Below are 13,155 nucleotides of genomic sequence, written 5' to 3'. Positions count from 1 at the left end.
TTATGTTCAGCATATTAAATTGTTTTTCCTCTCCTCAACTGCTTTAGCAAAACTTTAAAGAAATTTCTATTTCTTTTGATAGTCACAGCAACCTGATTCATGGAGAAAAAAAAGAAGAGGCAGGGAGGTGAGGTGGCAGTTATGGGAAAGTGGATATGTGAGTAAATTCACTTATTTTGCCCATACATGAGGGCAAAATCATCCAAAACACTTATTATTTTCTTCATGTACCATTGTTTTACTGCTCTAGTAAAAAATAAATGGACATTATTATCAATTTGTTCATTCAAATCATACCTTGAATAGTTTTTCCAAGAGTGATGCATTTGAATTCATATTTTTCCCAATACTTCATATGACAAAGAACATGTGTTTGCAGCACGAGTGGCCAGAAATGATTTGTAGTCTTTCGTTAGAGAAATAAGTAAAGATCATAGGTAAATTAAATGAAGTCAAGTAAAGCCCCTCGGTCAGAAAAAGGTATACTGTAAGAAATGAATGTTATTTCTCACTCACCTCACTTACCACTTATCACAGATGGCAGATAAGAACTATGTCATTGACCCTACGTGGGGTACTTGGAGACTGTGATCATTTGGATTAATAACTGCTGTAGATAAGTGCAACTTTCTGCTGTAAATCTTAAAGTATTAAGCTCACTGGACAAAAATATTTCCCAATAACAGAGAGCTCTTCGAATCTCCCAGGTCTTCCACAGTTAGGCCCCTGCTCTCAAGTGCATCTGTGGGCAGATGCTTGGTAATGCACTGCTCTGGAGATAAAAGCATGTCAGTGTTGAAGGCATAATTGTGTGAGAGCAGAAGCCAGAACAGAGATCAGTTCAGATGGCTCCTGATGGCTTCCTTGGCCTATCACAGGTAGAAGTGATTCTTGCACCAGCTCATGACAGTACTAAAATGTAACTATGGGAGGAAGACTTGCTTCATTTCACTCCAAAATCATCCCCAAATGCCCACGTACTATGATGTTTGACTTTGCCACCTTTCAAATCACTTCCCTCTCCAAAGCCCCAGCCTCTCCAGTATGGGCAGGGCAGCATGGCATGTATGAACAAAATGGGTGAGGTCAGTGGCTAGAGGCTCAGTATTACTCACTTAGAGATATTAAACTGGAATTAGGGCTTGAAAAATTGGGAGTGGTGAATTAGAAGGAAAAGAGAGTATAAAGATGCATACTCCAGAAAATAGAGTTACAATTCTAGTCAGTGTCCTTAACTTCAAATAAGGTTTGTTTATAGAGAACATATGGTGATCCTTTAAGTGCCAGAGTCTATTGGGTCAGTCTTTCAGTCATTCAACAAATATTTATGGAGAACCAGTTTAGAGTTAAACTCCGTTCTAAGTACTAGGGAACAAAACAGTTGGAATTTTCTTGGAAGCTTTCATTTTAGTGAGGGGAGACACAGAGATAATAAATAAGTAAATAAATAACAGTATAATGTGATACAGACTGGAGAAGGAGAAACTTGAGTGACATCTGAATATCAAAGGGACCAATTATGGTAAAGAGCCTTCTAAGAAGAGAGAAGAACCAGTGCAAAGACAGTGGACTGAGAAAAAGCCAGGTAGTCTTGAACAACAAAAAAAGGGCCAGTGGGTTGGGTATCTTTTCTCCTAAGACTCAGTTTTGTATCGTTTAATTGTGATAAAATATACACAACAAGATTTACCATTTCAACCATTTTTAAGTGTACAATTCAATGGCATTAAGTACAATCACAATATTGTATGGCCATCACTATCCACCTCTATAACTTTTTAATCACCTCAAACAGAAACTATTAAACAATAACTCCCCATTCCTCTGTCCATCTAGGCCCCAGGCAACCACCATTCTACTTTCTATCTCAATGGATTTGACTACTCCAGGAATGTCATGTAAGATAAATTATACAATATTTGTCCTTTGGGACTGGTTTATTTTACTTAGCATAATGTTTCCAAGGTTCACCCATGTGTAGCACGTATCAATTTCATTTTTAAGGCCCAATAATATTCCATCGTATGTATATACCACATTTTGTTTGTCCACTCATCTGTTGATGGACAGTTGAGTTGTTCCCACCTTTTGGCTATAGTGAATAATGCTGTTATGAACACTAGCGTTCAGACTTAGTATTAAGTTGTTGACATCAATGGTCTAATTTAATTCCTGCAATGGATGTATATGTGAGTGAAACACATATGAATCACGTTTTAAAAAATGATGGCGAAGTGACTTAACCGATGGTATATGTTCCTTATTCCTAAGATTTATAGTTTACATAGTTATTTTATTTATTTTTATCCATTAATTGACTTGGTGTTTATATACATTGCTAGATATTGATTGAGTGCAATTATAAAGGATATCTGTTGAGTTCAGGGACTACCTTTTAAAATCACTGCAATTATTTTCTTTCTTGTAAAGTATATAATAAAGTATATGTAAAGTATATAATAAAAATAAACATATTTTAAAAATTTGCATAATAAAAAAAGTATACAGATTGTATACCAACTATACTTATATACTTAAATTTAAAAAGTTTATTTTTAAAAAGCACACAGAAATGATTTGATTTCAAAATTGTCCCAGAGCTCAGCCAGAATGTTCCAGAAGAGAGGATACCTCTTACTCTGATGAACCAAAGATGTATTTACTCTGTTGTAGCTGTGAGCTCTGTGTCTATCTCTACAAAACTGTGACCGCGTAAATATGCTGTCAGCCGTGACTCTCCCAAAGTCACTGTAATGTGTTTTGACAGCGAGATTGAAATTTAAGCCCTAGTCTACCCACCACAATGAGGAGCAGTGATTAGGACTCTCATTTTCAACATATATGTCTGGTGGGTTTTCGAGCCGCTCCTCAACAAATGAATTTAAGTGCACATCTGACATTTAGCGAATGCTGTTTAAAGAGGAATCAAGTGACTTATCTCCTACCTCCTGGAAAATAAATTTTGAAATCTTAGCTAGATTCATTGATTAACCAGATAATTTAGTCAGAACTGAGACATTCATTCAGGGAAGACTCTCCTCACTATTTTAAAATCCTTTTAAAATTCCTTTAAAATCCTTAAACTCTAAATCATACAGAAAGAGGTAGCCATGTAGCTATCCAAAGTGTTTTCATGGTAATTTTTTGTGAGACCTCATGAACAAATCACAGGGTTTTCTGGATTTAAAATTATTATACCCCTGGCATCCTTTGCTGTCAAGTACTGTGTAAGATTCACCCTCACTTATTAGGATCCTATGATCTACACGAACAAGGAATTCCAAACATGAATAAATGTGGCTGTGCTCAGTGGAGAAGGACCTGCTAGTTGAGGGAAGGGTTTGGATTGAATTCTTAGCCCTGTGCTTTCCTCCTGACCTAGGGATTGGTGAGGATTTTGCAGACGTTGCCAACATGGTTCGTTCTGTGGCTAGCGTGGTGGGGAATGCAAGAGACAGGAGGTGAACTGGAAGGGCAAATTGAACTAAGTCTAAATTATTGTTTCTTTCTGGTTTGTTGTTTTTTACCCCCATATAAGGACAGAAATGGGTTTTCCCTTTGCCTTTCCCTCCTAGTGCTGTAGACTGTGATGTTGGTGGCTGCAGCAGCTCCCAGCGCTCCATTCAGAGAGAGCATCACCTCCCTGTCCATTATTCGTTCTTGTGGTTTCTCCTGGCCAGAGAGCCAGACAACTGCAACACTCCAGGTGCCCAGAAATTCCTTTCCTACTCTTAAATGTCCACACTAGCCTACAAATTCCACCAGAATATCAGCTTCAAATTATCCATATTGTCACCACACCACCAATTTACTCTATACAATTTTCAGGCATCTCCTCTGGGTTAGGAGACCAAAAAGATGTCTATTTTTAGGAATTTTTCTCCATGGTCTAGCACAGTGTTTATATCTTTGGGAAATCAGCTGTAGCTGAGAATTTAACTGTGCTGGATCTAAACAAATATAATTCTTGCAATCCTGGCCAGTTTCTACCTGTCTGTGTCCACATTTCCCCCAAATTTAATACAAATTTATAGCCCAGAAATGACTTCTGTGAAAGGTGGATCTAATTTATGACACAGAAAAGCTGAATGGGAAGCTGTGGTTAGCAAGATGATCAGAAAAGCTAAATAAACATCCCTGATCTAACCTAGAAAGAAGGTATTCTCTGGATTGGTGGTTGGTGCGAGGGCAGAATGGGTGAAGGGGATCAATTGTATGGTGATGGATGGTGACTAGACTTACAGAAGTTAATACTATGTAATGTATACAAATATGAAATTATAATATCGTATACCTGAAATATATGTAATCTTATATAACAATTTTACCACAATAAAAATACTTAGACACAGGAACAAAAATATATTCTCTGATAAGACTCCAGTTCATAGCTCAGCTTCAAAACTCTGATCTTTCCTGCCAGTACCTGCCCACCTCTTGTACCCTGTTCCCCACCCTCAAACTTAAAACCTTTTTTTATTGTACTTTTATTCACAAAATAAAGGGGAAACTCCTTAGCAGGCATAGAGTATAACTTGACCTAGCTTTCCTTGACCTAGCCTCTGTCTATCATTCCACGTCTATCTTTAGATATCTCCCTCCCCCACTCCATGCTCCAGTCAAACTGAAGCATCTGAGTTCTCCAAATGCACTGTGCTGTCTCTAATCCCCAGGTCAAGCCTTCACCTGTGTTGGCCCCTCTGTACCAATGGCCTTTTCACCCTGCTTCACCTGGTGTAGAAAACATGTGGTACATTTCAACTCACAGCCTCTTAACCCTCTTCCTCACTTTACGCATCTCATTGGAAAACAACACCTATCTCCCTCTACGGAAGTTGAAAAGACTCAATATTCATTTTGCCGGATACCCTGACACCTAAGATGTGAGCAGGTGGCCTCATCTTGGCTCATCAACTGCTCTTGTTTGGAACATGGAATTTGGAAGTAACGCTACCAAGAAGCAGCACAGGGAAGACTCTCTCCCTGGCTGTGACAGTGGTGGGGGCAGCAGCATACAGTTCCCTGGGGCCACCTGCAATGCCTCACCACCAACAGCATCCACATTACACTGGCACCACTTTTCCAAATTGTTCTGTAGCCTTCTCAAAACTGTATGGCCAACTGATGTTCTCTCCATAGATTCTGGTCAGAATCTGTTCCTTTTATTTGCAATTAAGACTCTGACTGTTATACTTGTCTAGTTTCTATTTGTCCTTCAAAACCCTCTCAGTTACAATTTTATCCAGAAGCAGCACCCATCCCTTTCCCATTCCTAGCCGGTGCTTCTCTTTTGGATTCCACTAGAAGTCTGGTCCACCCCAGCTCAGCACTAGTGACACCATGTCATGACCTGCCACTCACTCATCTGTCTCCTCTTCTGGACTGTAAGTTCCCTAAGGACAATGACTAGGTTTTGCTCCTCTCTGTCCCCAGCATAATGTTTAACATGACATGCAGTAATAGTAGCAGCAGTACTAATACTAGTAGTAATAATAATAACATTTATTGAGTACCTACTATCTGCCAAGTGCTAAATCATCTTGTCAGGTGCCAAAAAAGACATCTATTTAAGGAACAAATGAATGTATACCAAGAGTTGCTCACAAGATATTTTTGAACAGCGTGGCTCAGGCAACATTGAGGAAACATTGGTACTACCCCAAGTCACCAATTAATACTCTTTTTCTCTCTCCTTTCTTCCACTTTTGTCTTCAACTAGATGTTGTTAGCAGTTATGGTGCTAGTTGCCAATGCCTTGCCTATCAAAAGAAGCTTCTTAAAGTGTGAAAATTTTCAGAAATATCAAAGTCTTTACTGCAGAATGGCTTGTTATAGACCATACTTATTTTTATGTCATGGGCACAAGAGCTGGGGATTTGGAGAGAATACCTGAGAACCTGTGTGAAGGAGTGGGTGAAGATGCTCCTATCCTCCTTCCATTTGCTCTCTTCTCAGGGAAATCCTCCTCTGGGGTCTTCCTAAGCCCCACAGAGATTTTTCCAGGGCCGCAGCTAAGCCATCTCCCCTGGAGCAGACTCATGATGAGAAGGAGAAGAGGAACCTGTACACAATCTTGTTTTCTTTCCTATTTCCATTCTTCACTTTCCTGCCTCTTGGCTGAAACACAGAGTTCATCCCTGAAAGGCTGCGGACCCTCTTCGGCATTGTCTCTCTGTTCAACACTTGCAGTATATTTCACCTTAACGGAAAATCTGAGGATGAATACATGGCCCTTGGGCCAGGAATAAACCCATCTTCAAAGCAAAACCAAACAAGCAGACAAAAAGCATGGCAAGGATGGGATCGGCACAACAACAGAGTAGGCGCACTGTTCTTTAGGTCTGACTTCCCGCAGGCTGTCCTAGTTGGTTAGGAATGTGTGGTTGGAGGAGGCTGGTTACTTGTTTCAAAACAAACAAGGTCCTCAAATCCTTTGAAAAGCTAAAGAAACAACACTCCATTAAGAGTATTCATTCCTTCGTTCTCTCTAAACTGAGATCTTTATTTACAATTGCGGCTTGTCTTGGCTGGAAACATGGTGGTCATATATAGATAAAAATGATAACCCCAAAATGATTATTTCAGAACACAGAACCAAGTGTCTTTTGCATGAGCCTTAACGTCCTGGTAGAAGAGGAGCTGTAGAAGGGAAAAAATGAGAGGCCATAGGAAAATATGAATTTTTTTAATAGTTTATTTTGTTTAGAGGCTCACCATATTTATGACTCAACTTTATAATGTTTTCATTTCTAAGCCAAAAGATTCAGAAGTATGGCTTTGGTGGGACTTTGACCAGAATATAGCCTCAATAATAAGTCTCTTCCTACTCTTTTTACTTTGGAATCCAACCCACATATACAGTTGACCCTTGAACAGCATGGTTTGAACTGCATTGGGCCCACTTTATATGTAATTTTTTTTCAATAAGTACTGTAAGTATTTTTTCTTCCTTATAATTTTCTTAATAACATTTTATTTTCTGTAGCTTACTTTATTGTAGGAATACAGTATATAATACATATAAAATATAAAACATGTGTTAACCAGCTGTTTATGTTATTGGTAAGGCTTCCGGTTAACAGTAGACTATTAGCAGTTAAGTTTTGGGGGAACCAAAAGTTATACATGTATTTTCAATAGTGCAGGGGATCATGCCCTAATTCCCTCACTGTTCAAGGGCCAACTGTATAGCTCTTTGAATTTGGAGGTCATGGAGTGCATACAGACTATGGCGCTTATGAGCTCATTGGAGGCTGTTCTCACAACACAAAATGGAGTGGAGTGAGGTGAACTACCAGCTTAATTTGGTCAGTGTATATAGTGAATCTAAATGAATTTCCCCAATTTAGGATACATCAACCTCAATTATCAAGACTAGTTTACTTGCACTTTTTTTCCTGCCATGACTCTAAAGTAGAAAATTCTAGTACTTTCCACTATCTGCACTACTCCAATCCTGGTTCAGGTCACTGCCAGCTGCCTCTTAAACACCAAAAAAGTTTCCAGACACATCTTCCTGCCTCTACTCTTATCCCATACCTTGTCCAGCACAGTCCTGCTACCACACAGCAATGAGAGGTATCTTTATAAAGTGTAAATCAGACTGCATCATACTCTGGCTTAAAACTTTCCCAAGGCTTCCCCTTACGACTGGAACAAAACCCATACTCCAACCTTGGCCTATTAACCCTACCTGACTGGGATCCTGCTTGGCTCTCCAAACTCACCCATAACTCACCCCTTTGTCCTTAGCACTCTAGTCCTTTCAGCCTTCTTTCTGTCTCTTGAACACACTAAGCTTGGTCTCTCTTTGGGCCTTTGTACTTGCTGTTCTTTCTGTTATTTGTTTCTTCCCCAGATCTTCGCATGGTTGCCCGCATCTCATCATGTGGGTCTTAATTCACAACTCTTTGGGAAATTTTAAAGGACCACCCTGGATAAATCAGCATCTCCTGCCCACCTCTGCCACTTTATTCGAGATCCTATTGTAGCACTTTTTCAGTCACCCCAGAATAAGTATCTAATGGTTTGTAGAAAGGCTCTCATATTAAATATTTGGAGAACAATCACCATGTATATATATCTCTATCTCTATCTATCTATCTATCTATCTATCTATCTATCTATCTATCTATCTAGATCTAGATATCTAGATAATTCTAAGTATCTATGTAGATAGATATAGATGTAGATGTAGATGTAGATATAGATATAGATATAGATATAGATATAGATATAGATATAGATATAGATATAGATATAGATAGTGCTTGCAGAGATTTGAGAGCAGCATGGTGTAGTGGAAAAGTATGGACTGGGCATTAGATGGACTAGGCTTTGAATTTTGGCTTTGCCACTTACTGTGTGTTTCAGTTAGGATTTCTTATTTGCAATCAACCAAAACAAGCTCTGGTTCACTCCCTAACTACACCACCAACCATAAAGAGGAATGACACAGCTTCTTGACTTATTGGGAGGCAGGTACCTTGAATTAGGCTACATGTAATGGGAGGAATGTGATTGCCCCAGAGAAAATCAGGGTGCTCTTAGGACTTCAGGCAGTGCAAACCAACAAATTTGGAGACATTTACTTAACCTCTCTGAATCTCCGTTTCCTCATATTTAATACCTGCCTCTTAGAGTTATAAGAATTAAACATGATAGCTAGCCTAATAACTATTTAGAGTGCCTAGAACATAAATTTCGTTTTATAAATAATATTCCTTTTTCCTTTTCCTTTGGCTTATGTAGCTGAAATGTATGCATCTAGCATTCCTAAACTCAGTTAAATACTTAATGATTTACCTAGGTCCTTAAACTAGAAATCGGGGAGTGACAGTCTATTTTTCTGTTGTTTTCACCTCCTACATACAAGATATCCATTTCTCTTGGACTATTACATCAACGTTACAACTGGTCCACTTGTCTTCCCTCCTGTCTCTGTCTCTGTCTCTGAGGCAGTGTAGCAGAATGGTAAAGTGCATAGACTCTGGAGCCGCACCTTCTGGCTCTAAATCTTGGTTTTGTTCCCTAATAGCCATAAAACCTCCAGCTGCAAAGTCTTTCTATCTGTACCTATTTCCTCACGTGTAAATCGAGGATAATAGTGTCTACCTCAAAGAATTGTTATAAGGATTAAATGAGTTACTTTATGTAAGCACTTCGGACAGTGTTTGGGTCATCTTAAGTGCTATACGATATGTCTTGTTAAATAAATCTACGTTCTTGCTGCTTCCAGATTTATCTTTCTAAAATTTAAACACAAATCTTCCGCATGAAGAAACCACGCCTCCCTGCTTAACCCATTTCACCCCTTTGGGCCTCCTTCTCGGCTGCTTAGTCCAAGTTGGAACGGGGCCCCCTCTGTGCACCTTGTACTAAACCTTTTATTGTGCTGGCTCATTGGGTTGTAATGATTTGTTTATGTTTTTTTTCTACACTAGCCTGTGAATTTTTGAAAATGTGGATACTTAGTTGATTTACGTATATATGACTTGTACCTATGCGTCCAAAGAGGAGCTTAATAAATGTTTTCTGGTTGAATAAAATGAGCAAAATAGTTGATATTTTGTCCACTGAGCAAAATAGAGGCTACTGTCTTCAAAAGTAGCTTTATTGAAAATCAAAGGGCTGGTATTCCCCTGGCTATTCCTTTCGTTAATCACCATAAAAATCCAAGGCCATAATATTAAATGTTACCATTGTGGTGACATTTGTATAGATATCTAAAGTAATGAAGAGCAGGTGTGGCACTATTTGGCTTTACACAGGGATGGAACATACAGAATCCAGATGAGAGGTTGATTTGCATATGGACATTGAACTTTGATTAAGATTTCAGGTAGATTTTACTGGGCAACGGAGAGTGGACTGTTCCAGCCTGTATTTCTTAGCAGGTCCTGAAATATAGAAATTCTGTTACTGATTGAATATAGCCCCATCTGGCTTAAATTCCAGGCCTGCCAGTGGGTAAGTTTGTACCTTGTTATGAAAAATAGAGAGACCTGAATTCTTGCCTGGATCTGGAGCCTTACATATCGTACACACTGAGGCACAACAGGAGGACATAGGCAGGGTTAGGGTTTTATTAGGAGGCCAACTGGAACCTGCTCAAATGCCTGAGCAAGTTCTCAGCTGGAGTCCCAGAGTTCGGCATCAGTGAGCGTGGGAGAGATGGTGCTGGCCAAAACCACCAAGGGACATTAGAGGACCTTGATAAGGCTGGAGGGAATGTTTGCTTCAGGGAAGAGCTGCGTTCTCATAGAACCAGAAATCAGCTGCAGAATGCAGTCTCGGATAATTTGAACTTATTAATATTGCAGCACTTGCAGAGAGTCAAAAAATACCAATGACCAAGTACCAGCTCAGACTGACTGACTCATAATTCCCTGGGGGTTGGGTCCAAGCATCAGCATTTTTTAAAAAGCTCTCTAGATGATTACAATGTACAAATAGGATTGAGAATCCCTGGTGAACAGGAAAGAAGGCTTTTTCCTATTTATTGTGGCAGAGGCCTATCTAGCCAGTTCATCAGAAAGCTCTGTCAAGTTACTTAGATTAACATGAAAAAAGGGAATCTGGGACATCCCTTTCCCTATTTTATATCAGTAGGATTAGAATTCTGTCAAATATTCTTACTACTTTGATTCTGACAGGGCTATGACATAGTCTGATAAGAAGTACCAACTGCCTGGGATCAACATCAGGAATAGCTCTTAGTTTCTGTCTATGAAATAAAATGTTGATAATAGATTGATATATAATAGAGGAGGGAAAAGTCTTAAAATATTTTCTCCCCTAAAACAGAAAATAAAATTAATCAACAATAGGATAATTGTTATTTAGGCTGCTCGAAGAATAATAGGAAACCTCAAATTTGTTAATAAAGCTTAAAGAGACAGCCAACACCTCTATAATTATGTTATAATTATGAAACATTATGATTTGAAGTTGAGGTAGAAAGTTGTCCTTTTGGAAATGATTTGGTGAACAGAGGAGAAATTGGGTTTAGAGGAAAGATCACAGCACTTGATGTTCAAAGACCTCACTTAAGCCCTGAATCTACAACTTATTGTTTACCTTGAAAGTGTTTCTTCATTTAGAAAATGTGGTTAGTACAACTATTGTAAATATGCTCTTCAGTAGGTTGTTGTAAGATAATGTATGTGGAAACTGAAAAGTGCTACCCCTATGTTATTATTACTTTAAATAATCACGAGGGATTAATACCTGATGAGTTAATTTCTGTAGCTTCATAAAAGCTGAAGTCTACAATTCATAAGAGAATATTCTCAGATTAAAAAATTAACTAGTATTTTTTTGTTGAGAAAAACTAATACAAGGCAAATGGCAAAAAAATACCTTAAATAATATGAGTATATTAAAATGTAGATCTCTCTTCCACTCTCCAACCCATCTTCTTCCCTAGAGGCAATTTAACAATGTCTTAAGTACCTTAAATGTACATGTAGTTTTAATATATAATTTATGTATTACATAAAATATGTAAAATATATATTTAAAATATATAGAGATGCATACATTTTAAACTATAGAAATGGGAACAAAGTCCACACATTCCACAGAGAAAACAAGGTGCTAATATAGAACGTGATAGGGGATCATGCTCTTAAAAGGGTGGTCGGGGAAAGCTCCTCTGAGAAAGTGTCATTTAAGCTAAGACTTGAAGAGAAACCAGCCATGGGAATGGTGGAGAGAAAAAGAATTTCACCTAGAGGCCACAGCCTGTGCAAAGGCCCTGAGATGGAATTAATTTGGCATATTGAAAAAGTGAAAGGAGACAGAAAGTTGGGGAATGGTGAGTAAAGGGAAGAGAGGCTTGAATTCAGCCGGTGACATCGTTCAAGGCCATAGTAAATAGTTCGACATTGACTTTATTCTAAGCACAATGAGAAGCCAGGGAACAATTTTTATTCAGAGGATTAACTTGATCTAATTTGTGTTTATAGAAAGTCATTCTTGCTGCTAGTTTGTGAATGAATTGGAGAAGGGGCAAGAATAGAAGCAGAGAAAACATTTAGGAGGCTTTTATAGTACTCTGGTTAAGAGGTGAAGTTGAATGGTTTAAGGTGGGGTTGCCTGGTGGGTGAATTTGAGTAATAATTGGAATTAGATTTATCAAGGCTTTCTAAAGGATTGAAGGTAGAGGGGAAATAAAGGCTCAAGCAAATGAAGGGCTAGTACTACCATTCGCTGAGAGGTGAGATTTACAGGAGGCACAGCAGGGCCAACTTGGAGGTGAGGGTGGATATAAATAGGAATGGAAGTGCTGTATGACGTGTTTTAGGGATATCCAATTGTTTTAAATAGGTAGTGGAATATACTTTGATAGGGACTATGGTAGATATGATATGGAAATGCTGAGCATTTTAGTTTTTAACATGATTTTGCAAGTAGAACTGTCCAGCAGGTGATAAAGGACCTGAGCCTGGAGCTTGGGTGAGAGGCTGGAGCAAGAATTGTAGATAACAAAAGAACGAGGATGGAGGCATGACTCTGCCCAATTTCAAATTATACTACAAAGCGACAGTAATCAAAACGGCATGGTATTGGCAAAAAAACAGATACACAGACCAGTGGAACAGAATCGAGAGTCCAGAAGTAAACCCATATTTATATGGGCAAATAATTTTCAACAAAAAAGTGAAAAACATGCAGTGGAGAAAAGAAAGCCTCTTCGATAAATGGTGCTGGGAAAACTGGAAAGCCACCTGCAAAAGAATGAAAATAGACTGTTGTCTATCACCACACACCAAATTAACTCAAAATGGATTAAGGATGTGAATATAAGACCTGAAACAATAAAATGCAAAGAAGAAAACATAGGAACAAAATTCAAGGACGTGGACTTAAAAGGGATTCCATGAATTTGACCTCAAAGGCAAGGGAAGTAAAAACAAAAATAAATGAATGGGACTACACCAAACTAAAAAGCTTCTGCTCAGCAAAAGAAATTGTTAACAAGATAAAGAGACAACCATCCGAATGAGAAAATACATTTGCAAGCAACACCTTCGATAAGGGCCTAATATCCAAAATATACAAAGAACTCACATGACTCAATAAGAACAACAACAACAAAAAAACAAACAATCCAATCAAAAAATGGGCAGAGGATCTGAACAGACACTTCTC

Source organism: Pteropus alecto, unplaced genomic scaffold (assembly GCF_000325575.1).
Source record: "Pteropus alecto unplaced genomic scaffold, ASM32557v1 scaffold109, whole genome shotgun sequence".
Lineage (NCBI taxonomy): Eukaryota > Metazoa > Chordata > Mammalia > Chiroptera > Pteropodidae > Pteropus > Pteropus alecto.
The sequence above is the reverse complement of the archived record's forward strand: the minus strand, read 5'-3'. Positions refer to the sequence as shown.